Genomic DNA, 15,000 nt, shown 5'->3' with positions numbered 1-15,000 from the left:
AAATATTGATATATCAAGAGGCTTTCTAGAAAGTCATATATCAAGATACTTTCTAGAAATAGTGATATATCAAGAGGATTTCTAGAAATGGTCATATAACAAGAGACTTTCTAGAAATAGTGATATATCAAGAGACTTTCTAGAAAGTCATATATCAAGATACTTTCTAGAAATAGTGGTATATCAAGAGGATTTCTAGAAATGGTCATATAACAAGAGACATTCTAGAAATAGTCTTATATCAAGAGACTTTCTAGAAAGTCATATATCAAGATACTTTCTAGAAATAGTGATATATCAAGTGGATTTCTAGAAATGGTCATATAACAAGAGACTTTCTAGAAATAGTCTTATATCAAGAGACTTTCTAGAAATAGACTCATTTAAGGATATTTTCTATAGATCGATTTATAACAGATAACTTCCAAAATCAAACAAAATGTAAGAAGTTTCCTATATATCGATTTTAATAAAAGACTTCCTACAACTAAATTGATGTATTATTCAATATTCATAAAAACAATATGGAATCAGTTCACACGATTATTTTTTTGGATATCATTTAATAAAACAAATAAACTAATAATTTCTTCAAAAAAAAATACCACCGAAAAATTTTTCTCCCTGAATAAGCATCATAAGAGACTTTGTTAGCGAGATAATTCTCCAGAATAGTCACACAGATTCTAGAGTATACAAAAAGTTTCTAGAATACTACATGGATATTTTATGAAAAATATAGTCATATGTTTGAGTTTTCCAGAAATAAACGAATCTAGAGGTTTTCTAGAAATAATCTTATATGAGGTTCTTTTTTAAAATAAATTCATAGGAGATTTTCAAGAAATAAACTCGTATGCGTGATTCTCCAGAAATAAATTAATGTGAGAGATTCTCCAGAAATAAACTCTGTGATTTTCCAGGAATAAATTCGTGTAAGAAATCTTCCAGAAATAAACTCACATAAGAAATTTTCCAGAAATAAATTCACGAGAAATTTTCCAGAAATAAACTCACTCTAAAGTTTTTTTAGGAATAAACTCGCATTATAGAATTTGAAGAAATAAATTCATAAAAGAGATTTTTCCAGAAATAAATTCATAAAGTCTGAAAAAAGCTCGTATAAGATTTTAAAGAAAATGTTAATATAAGTCTACACAAATAAACTTGTATATAAGTTTTTTGAAAAATTAACTTTTATGTTTTTTTACAGAAATAAACTCTCATAAAAGCTTTTCAAGAAAAAAACTTATATAAGAGGTTTTCCAGAAATAAAATCATAAAAGGAATTTGTGGTTTTCCAGATATAAATTCACATGAGGTTTCCCATAAAAAAGCTCTTACAAAGGATTTCTTAGGAATAAACTAGTTTAAGAGATGTTTTAGAAATAAATTTATGAGATTTTCCAGGAATAAGCTCATATAAGAAATGTTAAAAAATTAAACTCATTCAAGAGATTTTCCAGAAATATTCTACAAATATTTTCCAGAAATAAATTTATTCATTGAAATATTTCCAAAAATAAATGTATATATGATTTTCCAGAAATAAACTTATCTATTAAGATATTTCCAAAAATAAATTTATATAAGATTTTCCAGAAATAAATTTATTAGAATATTCCAAAAATAAACGTTTATAAGATTTTCTATAAGTGACCTTATTAAGAGATTTCCAAAAATTAAACTTGTATAAAATTTTTCCAGAAATAAACTATGATTTTCCAGGAATAAACTCATCTAAGAAACTTTCTAGAAATTAACCAAATCAAGAGATTCTCTATATTTAAACTCGTATAAGAGATTTCCCAGGAATAAACTCATTTACGAGATTTTATAGAAATAAAACTTTTTTTTTTAAAGAGATTTCAGAGAACAAAAATCATATCAGAAACCTTCTAGAAATTTGCTCGGGTAAAATACCTAAAAACATAAACACACGTAAATAAATAAACGCAAAGAAGAATCCCCCAAAAAATCATCACAGTAAGCTGTATGCTACTTTCAATTATACGGAATATCTAAGAGTAAATCCAAGGACTATGACACATATTTGACTAACACTGATCTTAACATGGCAATTATTATTATTATTATTACTAATACTTGCTAAGCTACGACCCTAGTTGGAAAAAGCAGGAAGCTATAAACTCAAGGGCTCCAACAGGGAAAATAGCCCAGTAAGGAAACGAAAAAGGGAAATATCAAATATTTTAAGAGAAACATTAAAATAAATATTTCCTACTATGAGATTCAGGGCCTCTGTAACACGGTTTTTTCGCAATAATTTTTTGTCTATGAATTTCATAAATATAACGCTTCTTCAGAATGCACATTATATCTACACATAAATTTTGACTATATTCTGCATTACGTAGGTTGAATAAATTTGGTACTTATAATGTAAAAGTGACGTTTTTTGAAGACAGGCCAACTTACTCAGAGAAAAGGTTCCGAACGCACTCGTTACGTAACTTATGACGGCATTTCTTCCCTCTTTCTCGATCGATGATTGGCTATACGTAACGAAGGCTATACCTCTGCCAACAATGACACAAACGTTGAAATAAAAGCAAAGCAGTACACCTTTATGAACTCTGAAACCTCTCCACTGATAATTGTCATAATGAACAAACCAACAAAATATGTTAATACAAAAACACTTCGATTATTAGTCTAACTCCCAAAATAAATTTCCTAATAAATGACAGTCTACTTTACAGGTCACTATCAGATTGACAAGGTGTAGGGAATAGTTGGTAATTTTCAAAAACGTAGTAGACAAGCTTGATTTGATAACTGCTATATCCAATGTCAAGCAATTTTTATTTATTGTCTATCTACCTACCTATTTACTGTAAAAAAAAAAAATAGCCGTAACGTATTTTGGCTTTAAACCTTCACCAATAATTATCGTCAGAATGATGACTTCATGAGGCTCCACCCACTTTGGCTTCGTTATAATTCAGGATAACACTGAAGGCTATCATGGGCATTGTTGGATCAGAAAATTTAAATTCTGGCTATAAAAACTCATTTCTCGAGTAGTTGTAAGAAGTGCTAAATGATCCTCAAGGGTCCCAGCAGTTGGCCTGAACGTTTAATTCATGTATACTACTGTTGCGGCACTACTGCTACAGTAGTATTACTACGCTAGCACAGATACCCCACCCACATTTATGTATCGTTCCGCCATTCATAAAGTCTTTGTCATGTTTTTTCACTGTGCAATAAGCCATGGCCTCCTCAGAAATTAAGTTTAACATTAGATGATAGGTTATTTCATTAAGCTGACAAATTATGGCAACTGGGTATGTTATTGCTGATGTTGAAGCTAAAGATAGAGTATGGTATCATTCCTTTATTGCATTATCATCTTTACTACTATTTGTTTGGCTACATGTAGTAATCATTTTAAAGGATAAATGAATTATGTTCACTTTACTTATATAAATTCCCATTAGATGTACAAATAAAACTCCTAAAACTATTCATGATTTATTTACAAAATGCAGTCATGCCCAAAACATAGCCAACACGGTCGTGCGGCCTAAGAAGAAGAAAAAAAATTATATCGAAAGATCCGTTGGTCTGATGGAGAGTTTAGCACTAAATTCTTATTTTAACAAAAATAGTTATATAAAGACTGTTTACATACAATCTATCTCTCTCTCTCTCTCTCTCTCTCTCTCTTAGTGGCATAGAGAATAGTTAATGGAAATGTTCCAAAGCCTGAATGACATTACAAGTATTATAATCATGTTACGCTAAATACAAATCAGACCATAAACATTGGATTTGAACTAGAAACTGAATAATTACCTATTCAGGCTATAGTAAATATGGCCACAGGCTTTCTCTTGACTATATAAAGTTGCAAGTCGTAAGACAAATGCAGTTTTGCAACCTCGGGGGCAATTCCAAATCCTGTTAGCCATTCTTAACTGTTATGGGTTTCAGAGCCGATGGAACAAGGTGAATGGGTGTCTAGTGGATGGGCGGGGCAAAATTTTGTCAAAAGGTGTTTACATTGCTTACGTAATGAATATTTTCGACTCTTGGCTCATTATCATTGGCCATGGCGTCGGCTAGATCATTTTTACTCTATAAAAATTAAAACTATCGGGTTTAGGTTATTGATAATGCTGACAAAATTTGTGTGTGGTTGTAAAATATACATGTGTCAACTTTCAGCTACATCCGATGCTTTGATAAGGACCAAAGTCCAAAAAACTGTGTTACAGAGGCCCTGAATCTCATAGTAAGTAAACTATAAAAATTTTAACAAAACAAGAGGAAGAGAAACAAGACAGAACAGCGTGCCCAAGTGTACCATCAAGCAAGAGAACTCTAACCCAAGGCAGTGGAAGACCATGATACAGAGGCTATGGCACTACCCAAGACTAGAGAACAATGGTTTGATTTTGGAGTGTCCTTCTCCTAAAAGAGCCGCTTACCATAGCTAGTCTCTCCTCTACCCTTACCAAGAGGAAAGTAGCCACTGAACAACTACAGTACAGTATCCCCTTGGGTGAAGAAGATTTGTTTGGTAATCTCAGTGTTGTCAGGTGTATGAGGACAGAGGAGACTATGTAAATAAACTGTGTGGATATTCATAGAACACATTTCCTAAGAGAGAGAGAGAGAGAGAGAGAGAGAGAGAGAGAGAGAGAGAGAGAGAGAGAGAGAGAGAGAGAGAGAGAGAGAAATTAAATTGTCTTCCCTTCTGTTCTACGTGCACGAGACCGAATCTGACTTCAATTCGTCTTCTCATGAAAAATATTCCCCATAATATTTATATATATATATATATATATATATATATATATATATATATATATATATATATATATATATATATATACATTTATATATACATAACAGTAATTCAATGCTTAAAATTAAGACTTCTCAATTTAAGAAATACCGAGATATGTTAATTCTTTGCTCAACTGAAATATGTTGAATATATCTATTCCTAATAATAATGTGTAGGCAAAGAGAAAATGAACCGTAACCAGAGATAAGGATCCAATGTAGTACTGTCTGACCAGTCAAAAGACATCATAACTCTCTAGTGGTAGTACTCTTGTAACTAGATCTAATATTATGGTAGTGAGGTATCTTCTCAGTCGTTAATCGTTTTAAATAGGTTTAAAAACCTCCGTTATTTTTCAACTCGGAAGTATTTTATTCTAGAAATCAACAGAGTTTAATTTAATATGAAAACGAGAATATAGGAAAATGATGGAAACTGACCTTAACGTTGGAGATGAAAGTGCCCCTTAAAGGAAGGAAGAATATGTATAAATTGACGCCCGAATTTACTACTAACGTGCTCATAAGTTGGGCCAATTATTTTGTCCAATAAAACTACATCGAAAAATTTTAAGACACAGACATCCAACGTGTGTAAAACCAATTGGTAACGGCATCTCAAAAATTTGTAATAAGTTTAAACACTTTAATTCAATTTATCTTAAAGAAAACACGAAGCCCAGTTACACATGTAAATTAAATAGCAAACTAAATTAAGATCGCTAGTAACTAACAGTCTCATAACCATGAGTAGCCTTTTTCGATAACTATTACCATTTAGTAAACGCTGAAGTTTAGATAGTTTTGACATTTAATTTGCAATTTAATCACTTTAAAAACCATTTATGACAAGAAAAATTTAGGCCTATTAATAATGAATGCGGGAAGAGTACGAGGAATTGCGAACTTTGGTTCACAGCAAGTGTTCGTTTTCTCTTCGAAACCAGGTAATAGATAAATGCTTTTACCTACCAAGCCTATGCAGTAGCTCGTGTTGTAAACTGAAACGGCAGGATACCAAAACAGAAAATAGCCGTTCCTCTAGAATAACATCCTTACCTTGAGGGAATACTGCAAATGCAACACGCCACAAAACGAAGCGAAATAGACACGAAAGTGGGATACGAGGAACCCTTACTCGAACGGCACTTGTGGTTTCATCGAAGTGTTATGTCCGTCTCCACAGGTGGTTGCTTCAAGATTGACGCATGGTCTAGGGGAGGTTCCCTGCTCCTTTTTATCCCTCCTCGTCAGGGTGGAGGGAGGAGGAGGAGGAGGAGGAGGAGGAGGAGGAGGAGGAGGAGGAGGAGGAGGAGGATACCTTTGTTTTTCCCTTCTCGAGTTGATCCTTCACGACCCCCTCCCCCTTCCATTTTCCACTCCTACACCCACACAACCCCTCCTCACTCTCTAGCAGAAGGCTTAGGACATATATGTGGAGGGAATATCATGTATTTTAGAATTTTTTTTTTAATATCTGTCAAAGCTCATCTTTTAAGAGACGCTACAAAACACAACAATCTTTTGGAGAAATCTCTAAAGATCACCTGGCATCATGTAACGGTAATGTTGCGGTAATTGCGTATATAGCCTATTTCATTTGTATTCTTACTAAAAGTGAAACTTGACTCCTTAGTAACCTCAAGTAAGCTGCTTATCTTACTATGCATTAACTAGTAACGCCTCTGGTGAAATACCGTTCACATACAGTATTATTCACACACACACACATATATATATATATATATATATATATATATATATATATATATATATATACATATATATATATATATATGTATATATGCATACACACGAACACCCCTAACCAGGGTATGACTATCACTCTCCCCCCATACCCCGAGGGATGGGAAGAGCTGAGCCTTTCATTAGAAGGGGCTAGCGTTCGATCCCAAGTATGAGGTAGAAATTTATATATATATATATATATATATATATATATATATATATATATATATTATATATATATATATATATATATGTGTGTGTGTGTGTGTGTGTGTGTGTGTGTGTGTGTGTGTACATTACACTATTTTTCCGTCGTAAAAGGTGGTTCCTGTGGATATTACACGTTACTGATTTTGAACGTGTCTTAGGATGAGGTTGCTACCACCACGTACTGTACATAACTCTGTGTTTAGATCAAACGAGATGATGATTTTTTACTGGAAACAGTTGGTAGCCGTCCCCACCCCTGGGATCGATCTTGGATTCCTTGACATTACATTTTCTTCCAACGATTCTTATTACGACTCCTTTTCCTCGCATTAGCTCTTATTATTCCCTTGTCTCCTTCGTTTCCGCCAAAACTCTCTCTCTCTCTCTCTCTCTCTCTCTCTCTCTCTCTCTCTCTCTCTCTCTCTCTCTCTCTCTCCTGTTGACTTGTCAAAAGTTTCCGACTAAATTTCACTTCTTTTTCAATCATCATGAGTATTATTATTATTACTTTTTAAGCTACAATAATAGTTGGAAAAGCAGGATGCTTTAAGTCCAAGGGTTCCAAGAGGGGAAAATAGCCCAGTGAGGAAAGGAAATAAGGGAATAAATTAACTACAAGAGAAGCCATCAACAATTAGAATAATTCATATACAAACAAACTAATTAGCATTCTTTGGAAAACTGATGCGCGCGCGCACACATTTATATTTAACGAAGGATTACTAACACGAGCACTTTAGATACATGGCTTTACAAAATTGTTTTCCAAATAATTAAAACTAATCTTGAGGGCAGCAAGGGAAATAAAACAAAGTCTTCAAAGGTGGTTAACAGGTAATCCAGCAACGACACACCTGAGACATCATTAGGTAAATCCCGAAAAAAATAGCTTCTTTCCAGCTTCAAACATTTCATATTGCACCATCTGTCTGTATCCATCATGTACAAATAGACAACGACTTCTGTTTTCGAAATTATTTTCACAGGTACACTAGTACATTTTGCATGTGTTACAGATGTGTATAAAGATATCTTATTTGCAACTTTGTCTAAAAAAATAAACAAATGTCTCTGACACTCATAATTTTTGCCGCTGAATCTTCGGTGTTTGGATATGAGTTATTGTTGGGACATAAACCTTATCTTTTGAAGGGCCCATGACAACAACTTTTGTTTTATTTCTGCTGCATCTCAGTTGAAGAAAACAATGGCCTTCTCGTCAGTCTTTGCACATGCAAAGGTCACCAAGTGACCTGAGTTTTGGGGTTTGCGACCCTATACTCCGTCATGATATGTAAAACAACCTATATCTACCTATCTATAAATCTACCTATCTATCTACCTATCTGTATATATATATATATATATATATATATATATATATATATATATATATACGTGCTAGGCAGTATATCTTAGTAACTCATGTTTGCCAACGGATATATAAGCGGATGAGCAACTTGGTGGAGTAACGAGAACTTACGGTGTGTGGAGGAAATACCCCACTAAATCTCGATGAAGTCAACGGCAGCAGGGTGAAGGATTGGGTTTAAGGCGATGGACAAGATATATTTTCGGCTTTTACTCCTGATGCCTGGGGGTTGATATTGCTGGAATTAGTATGGACCAGCAGGGGTACTTGCCTTAGTTAGAAAAACCACTGCACGTCACAAGGAACTGGCTATCTTTTGATGAATTTAGCCAATGAATCCTCTATGGATTTAGTCATTCTTTGAAAAGTGAAAATGGCACAATGGCCCGCAATCCTGGGCGTAGCGGGGTGCTTAGAATCTCCCGTTTTATAAATAGTGAGGAAAAATTGAAAAGTGGTAATTGGAATGTTAGAACAACGAATCAGATTGGGAAGTTACAGCAAGTAGAGAATGAATTTATGAACGATAGTTTGGATATCTTGGTCCTAACTGAAGCACTTTGTAAGGGATTGGTAAAGAAATCTTAGACAAAGACAATATGTATGTATATCTACTTTGGAAGAACAGATAGAATTGGAAGAGAAGCGGTAGGAATGATGATGACACCAAAAGCAGAAAAGGCATTACCAGAATGGAGAGCTTTAAATAGTAGACTGTTACTTGCAAAATTTAAATCAAAGCAGTGCAACATGAGTATTATAGTTTGTCATGCAGCAACAAATGATTCCCCAAAAGAAAGGAAAGATGAATATTATTTGAGATTAGTGACTTCAATGCTAAAGTTGGAAGGAATAATCAAAGTATAGAGTATGCAATGGGTATTGAGGGCCTTGGCAAAGTTGCAAATGAAAATGGGGCACATTCTATAAGTTTTTACTCAACAAACAATCTTGTTATTTGAGAAACCCTTTGCCAGCACAAACAGCCACATCCACAAATATATATGGACTTCACCATGTGGCAATTAAAAAAAATTAAATAGATCACATAGCCATTAATAAAGAGAGAAGGATGACTCAGAAATGTAAGAAGCTATTGAGGTGCAGATATTGAAAGTGATCACTAGCTCCTCATTGCCACACTGAAACTAAAACTGAAAGCACCCAACAGAAATGTCAATAGAATACCTAGGTTTGATACACCTACGCTTCTGGAAGATGAGCACAGAGAAACCTTTGCAGTTGAATGTAGGAATCGATTTTTAGAGACTTTAAGAGACGAAGATCAGACAATTAATGAAGAACGGTGTGATGTTAAAAAAATATATATCAGTCAGTTAATAGTAAAGTTTTGGGACATGCAGTTACAAGGAGAAAACCATGGATATCAAATAAAACGTGAGATACTATGAAAAGGAGACAAAGACAGAAATTGATTGTTGAAAGTTTTCGATGAGGCAATGAAAATTACAAGCTATAGCATGCTAAGTATTCCAGTATTGATAATGAAGTCAAAAGAAAGGCCCGGAATAACTGAAGAGAATATTTAGACAGGAAAGCAGGTGAGGCTGACAAAGCTATGAATTCAAGGAGTGGCTATGGAGTAAGAATCGCTCATAGAATTATTAATGAAATCTATACTGGGGCAAAGAAGAAGAAGCATATACCCATCAAAAAGGGAGATGGATCTGTTATAACAACAGAAGATGAAGAAAGTTAACATTGAATGGAACACTTTAGTGAGATCATGAAGGGAAAAATTTGATATACCAGAAGCTGAGGAAGACCTTGATGTGCCTGTGCCCATGAATGAATTCAGTGTGTTTGAAGAACTAGAGATGAAAAGGACCCTAGATACAATGGAATAACTGTCGAGATGATACTGGCCGAAAATGGAATGACCTCGAGAATACTTACATTATTATTTTGTAGAATGTGGCATGAAGAGGCAAAACCTGATGAATGGAAGCTAGGAGTGTTGGTGAAAAAGGAAAAAAAAAAGGAGATCTGACTGATTGAAATAGAGGTATCACACTCACATCAGTTGTCATGAAAATAAATAGTATGCTCATTCTACAGAGACTAGAGAGAAAGGTTGATGAAAAGCTGAGAAGTGTACAAGCAGGATTTAGAAAAGGTAGAAGTTGTACTGACCACATTTTCATTTTAAGACATGTGGTACAGCAATGTGTTGAATATAGAAATCCACTTACGATGGAATTTGTCGACTATAAAACTTCCTTTGATAGTGTGCACCGGCCAATTTTGTGGAGAGTACTGCGTTATTATGGAGTTCCTCTTAAATATGTAAATTTGATTAAGTTTGTTCATGAGCATAGCAAGTGCAAAGTTAATCTTAATGGAGTCTTATCACATGAATCTCCAGTGAACAGTGGAGTACTCCAAGGGAATATGTTGTCACCTATATTGTTTATCCTCAAGGATTTTGCAATGCATAGAACAGCTGGGGATGGTGGAGAAGGATTGGACTGGATTAGTAACAGGAAATTATCTGATCTAGAGTACACTCATGGTGCTGTTCTTATCAGTAGAACACCACAGGACTTGCAAAGCTTGCTTACCAGAATACATGAAATATCAAATGAGGTTGGGCTTAAGATCAATAGAAGAAAGACTTAGATAATGAGAACGGAATATGCAATGGAAATGAAATATCATTGGAAGGATAAAGGATTTATGAGGTGGAATCATTTATATATTTAGGAACTATGATATCCAATACAGGATCTTTAGAATTCGAGTTTAATGAAAGATTGAAAAAAGCAAATCAGACAATGGCTAGGTTAATTACGATTTGGAAACCAAATCACCTGAAATTACATATAAAATTCAGGGTATATATACTGTAAATGTTAGGTGGGAAGACCCAGGTGTACATGGCTGAGGACTATGAAGAGTGAAGTAGATGATGATGAATGGAGAAGTATTGATTTAAATGCTCAAGATAGAAACGATTGGCGTAACCTAACAGAGGCCATTTACGTCAATAGGCGTAGATGATGATGATATATATATATATATATATATATATATATATATATATATATATATATATATATATATATAATATTATGCAGTATATAATGGTACTTTCCTCCAATAATGTGCGGCCCCAAAAGAAAGAAACGCAAGTCACTGCAACGTTGATCTCTTCAAGTGCTAAATGAATCAATTTCCTGTACAGAAACTTCTGCATCAACAACTTCACATATCTTACAGAAACCTCGGCTGCATTTTGTCGATCACATAAAAACCAACCGCCTCCACTCTAATGTGCTTGAAGTCAATATCTCATCGTTTCGTGGTTAGGAAGACCTCTCCTTTGTCCCAGTAACCTCTTCTAACTCCCCCTCCTCTATTGTTTGTCTGAGAACGCACCACCTGAAACATTCTAATCCAGCTTCTATATACTGTACGAAAACTTCTCTACCACACCTTCAAAGATTTCTTTCGATGTCATTCAATTACCACTTTTTCAGTTTCAGAAGGTAGAGTTGGCCCATTTCTTTCATACAACCAGGTAATTGCCTCTATAACCTCACCGTCCTTGGGATAGCAGATTTGTGGGAGCCTATAGGTCTACCTGGTAAGTCATCAGCAGCCATTGCCTGGTCCTCCCTGCTCTTAGCTTGATGGAGGGGGGCATGGGCACTAATCATATGTATGTATGGTCAGTCTACGACTCTGGGGCATTGGCCTGTCCCTTGCCTCTGACACTCCTTAGCAACCATTAAAACCTTTGAAAATAATAATAGAATCATTCATCATGTATATATATATATATATATATATATATATATAGAGAGAGAGAGAGAGAGAGAGAGAGAGAGAGAGAGAGAGAGAGAGAGAGAGAGAGAGAGAGAGAGAGAGAAAAATGTATATAAGTATGTGTGTAATGTAAGTAGATAAGTAGATAGACATGGATGGATATATATATATATATATATATATATATATATATATATACACGAATATATTTTAAGGCAAAAGCACCAACTGACGTGAGTTCCTTGATGAAGAATGCCTTCATCCATTATTCACAGCCTCCTGTCTTTCCAATGAAGGCTCTTTCAGTAATGGGGAGCATAAAATTTCAATATAGTTTATCTGAAGAAAAAAAAACCATTTTATTACACCTTCCGTAAAATTCTATCATTCTGTCGTATTATAAATCCTATTCCTAATAAATATACAAATGGACAGAAAATTTCTATGTGAAAAACAACGAACAGCATTATGAAAACATTTTCTAACTAGAGGGGCACTCAGTAGAGCGCAGACCTCCGCCGCAGCAGCTTATTTCTCGACCTTTTGCTCGGCCACCTTGACCTTTGACCGTAACATGCATTAATGGGCGTGGATTTTTATACACTCAAATATAAAACAAGTCTAAAGTCTCTGTGACAACGATGTCCAAACTTATGGCTGAATACGTGAATTAGACATTTTGCTTGACCGTGACCTTGACCTTAACCTTCCAAAATTCAATAATTTCCAGATTTTCACATAACAGTTAATTACTGCAAGTTTCATTCCCCTACGATTAAAATTGTGACCAGAAAGCTATTCACAAACAAACACATACCCAAACAGGGGGTAAAACATAACCTCTTTCCAACTTCGTTGGAGGAGGTAATTAACCACTACTATCCAAACTTCGTGCAAATCAGTATCGATTGCGAAATCTTTCTAACGTTCCTTCATGGTCACAACCGTACTCCCATTCACATTCATTCTAAAAGTTCTCATCTTAAAACACCTTTCAAATTGTTATTTTGCTTTTGTAATTTCTCTTCACTACCGCCACTCTACAAGGAATCCCCTACAAATATCAATTATCCCATACTCCTTCTAAGACGTATTTTCATGTGTTACCTTAGACCTCGTATCACCCCATCCAAAATATATTGCTATGATGAAATAACATACATATCGTTAACTAAACAAGTACCTCTCCTAACTAAAATCTTTTAACATAACCTTACATGCAATCATTAACCTTTAGAATTATTGTAGAAAATATTCAACACGCCATGGATGGTCAACACCATTTCCATCGCATCTCTATCAATTATATTACAGGCTTAATATAGGTCAATATAACGTTAAATAAAGCTTTCATCTCGTTCTCTCAAACTTGATCTGTGCGTCCACGCCCTCTTCCTTGTCTACATCCAAACTGCTTTTCCATTATCTGTCCTTCTGCCATCTGCCTTACTTTCAATCAAAATCCTAGGCCAACATCTACTTCCGTATACGTGGTAACATTTGCGCAAAAAAAAAAATTATCTTTAATTTTTTTTCTTTATATAAAGAAACTATTATTCTTCTCTTCCTTGCCCAATTTCTACGGAGACTTTCCCTCATTCAAAAATACGAGCAAGATAACCATGTACCAAGATCTTAGTATTCATCCTTTACATCATCAACTGGAAACTCTACTTCCCTGAACTTCTTGAGCATTCTCCTGTAACATCAAGGAATATTGACTTATAAAATACAAGCATTCACAAATCTTCCACATTGGAAACTCATAAAAAAAGCAGGGTTTGAATTAATTTTTAATTCCACAAGAAAGTCGTCTAAATGGGCCAGTTGTAGTCAAGAGTTTTGAAAGGCAGGGTCGACTGAGGCGGAGCGAGGGACAGTGGTTTCATGTACACCCATCAACAAAACCGGTGTCGCCTGGCCAGACCTGACTTGGAGAAAACATGCCCCTCTTGCCCTGAAAGGTGGCCCACGTTAAACAACCGAGACATCGTTAGGATGGTTCGAATGTGAGGAGGATGGAAATTACCCATATCACTCAAAGAAATGCGATGATGAATGAAATATATATGAAAAGAGAGAGAACTTTTTTTTATTCTTTTAAGAAATGTAATCTAATATTATTTCGAAACTAAATCATCAAGAGATTTTATCATAACTTTTTATTTGAATTTTCCTATCCTATTTCTATATACAATTTTGTTGAATAATATTGGAACTGACTATTCATTTTAATATTCATAACACTGAAATATCCTTCGTTTGCATTTTCCTAAGCATCCTCTCTCTCTCTCTCTCTCTCTCTCTCTCTCTCTCTCTCTCTCTCTCTCTCTCTCTCCACATACATACACACTGTAGCCTACGTATTATATGTAGGGGCTAATAATGTATCGTTTCAAATAGCACCTATTGGGTCACCAATCATTAATAAGTGGTCGTTGTTCAAAATTTCGAAGGTGATGAGGTTTTTTAAAGGTTTAGTTGTTGATTTCAGTGTTTTCCTTTGATTTCGATCATGAGCCACGTAGCTCGGTGTGGTTGGGGTCAGCTTTTGTTACGGGCTACTTGGCTCCGGCCCTCTTAGAGAAAATAGTATTATTTGATATATCAATTATATTAGTCTAAGGTTGGAGATTTAAAATGCAACATCAGTTAACATAATCTATATTGTTTCAGAAGTGATTGGTTGAGATAAAATATGTGAAATGACATGCAATGAAAGTTCATTGGTGTATTATTATAGTGATGTTGTGGTATATAGGATGCAGGGTATAAAAAATTAGATTATCAACACATTGTTTACTCAAATTATCTGATTTGGCGTCAATAACCCTAGATGTCAGGAGGACAGAAAACTCCCAATCAATCAATCAATCGATCAAATGATCGGGGCAAGTCGCCCAATTCCAAGCAAACCCCCTGCCCTGGTGACGATTGCTCAATGCTCAAAGGTCCGAGTTTAGCTGGCTTCATCCTTCCCAAGGCAAAAGGAAATATTTCCTTAGCATTGAGTATTCGTATTATTACGATTTTATTTGTCGTTTCATGTCCTGATGTCCAGC

The 15,000-nt window shown here is 34.7% G+C and overlaps 1 protein-coding gene across 3 annotated transcripts in view; it reads right to left on the bottom strand.

Moving 5' to 3' along the window:
- Positions 1–15,000, bottom strand: part of GC (gamma-glutamyl carboxylase) — a 123,307-nt gene that overhangs the window by 63,440 nt on the left and 44,867 nt on the right. Inside the window, exon 1 of one of the 3 annotated variants that reach the window (XM_068346038.1) lies at positions 5,878–6,012. The exons of the other annotated variants lie outside the window; for them this stretch is intronic. The gene's annotated coding sequence lies outside the window, so the exon portion shown is untranslated. Of the gene's footprint in view, positions 1–5,877; positions 6,013–15,000 lie in introns of those variants that run through there. 3 annotated transcript variants of the gene reach the window in all.

This window comes from Palaemon carinicauda, chromosome 22, assembly GCF_036898095.1.
Source record: "Palaemon carinicauda isolate YSFRI2023 chromosome 22, ASM3689809v2, whole genome shotgun sequence".
Classification (NCBI taxonomy): domain Eukaryota; kingdom Metazoa; phylum Arthropoda; class Malacostraca; order Decapoda; family Palaemonidae; genus Palaemon; species Palaemon carinicauda.
The sequence above is the reverse complement of the archived record's forward strand: the minus strand, read 5'-3'. Positions and strand labels throughout refer to the sequence as shown.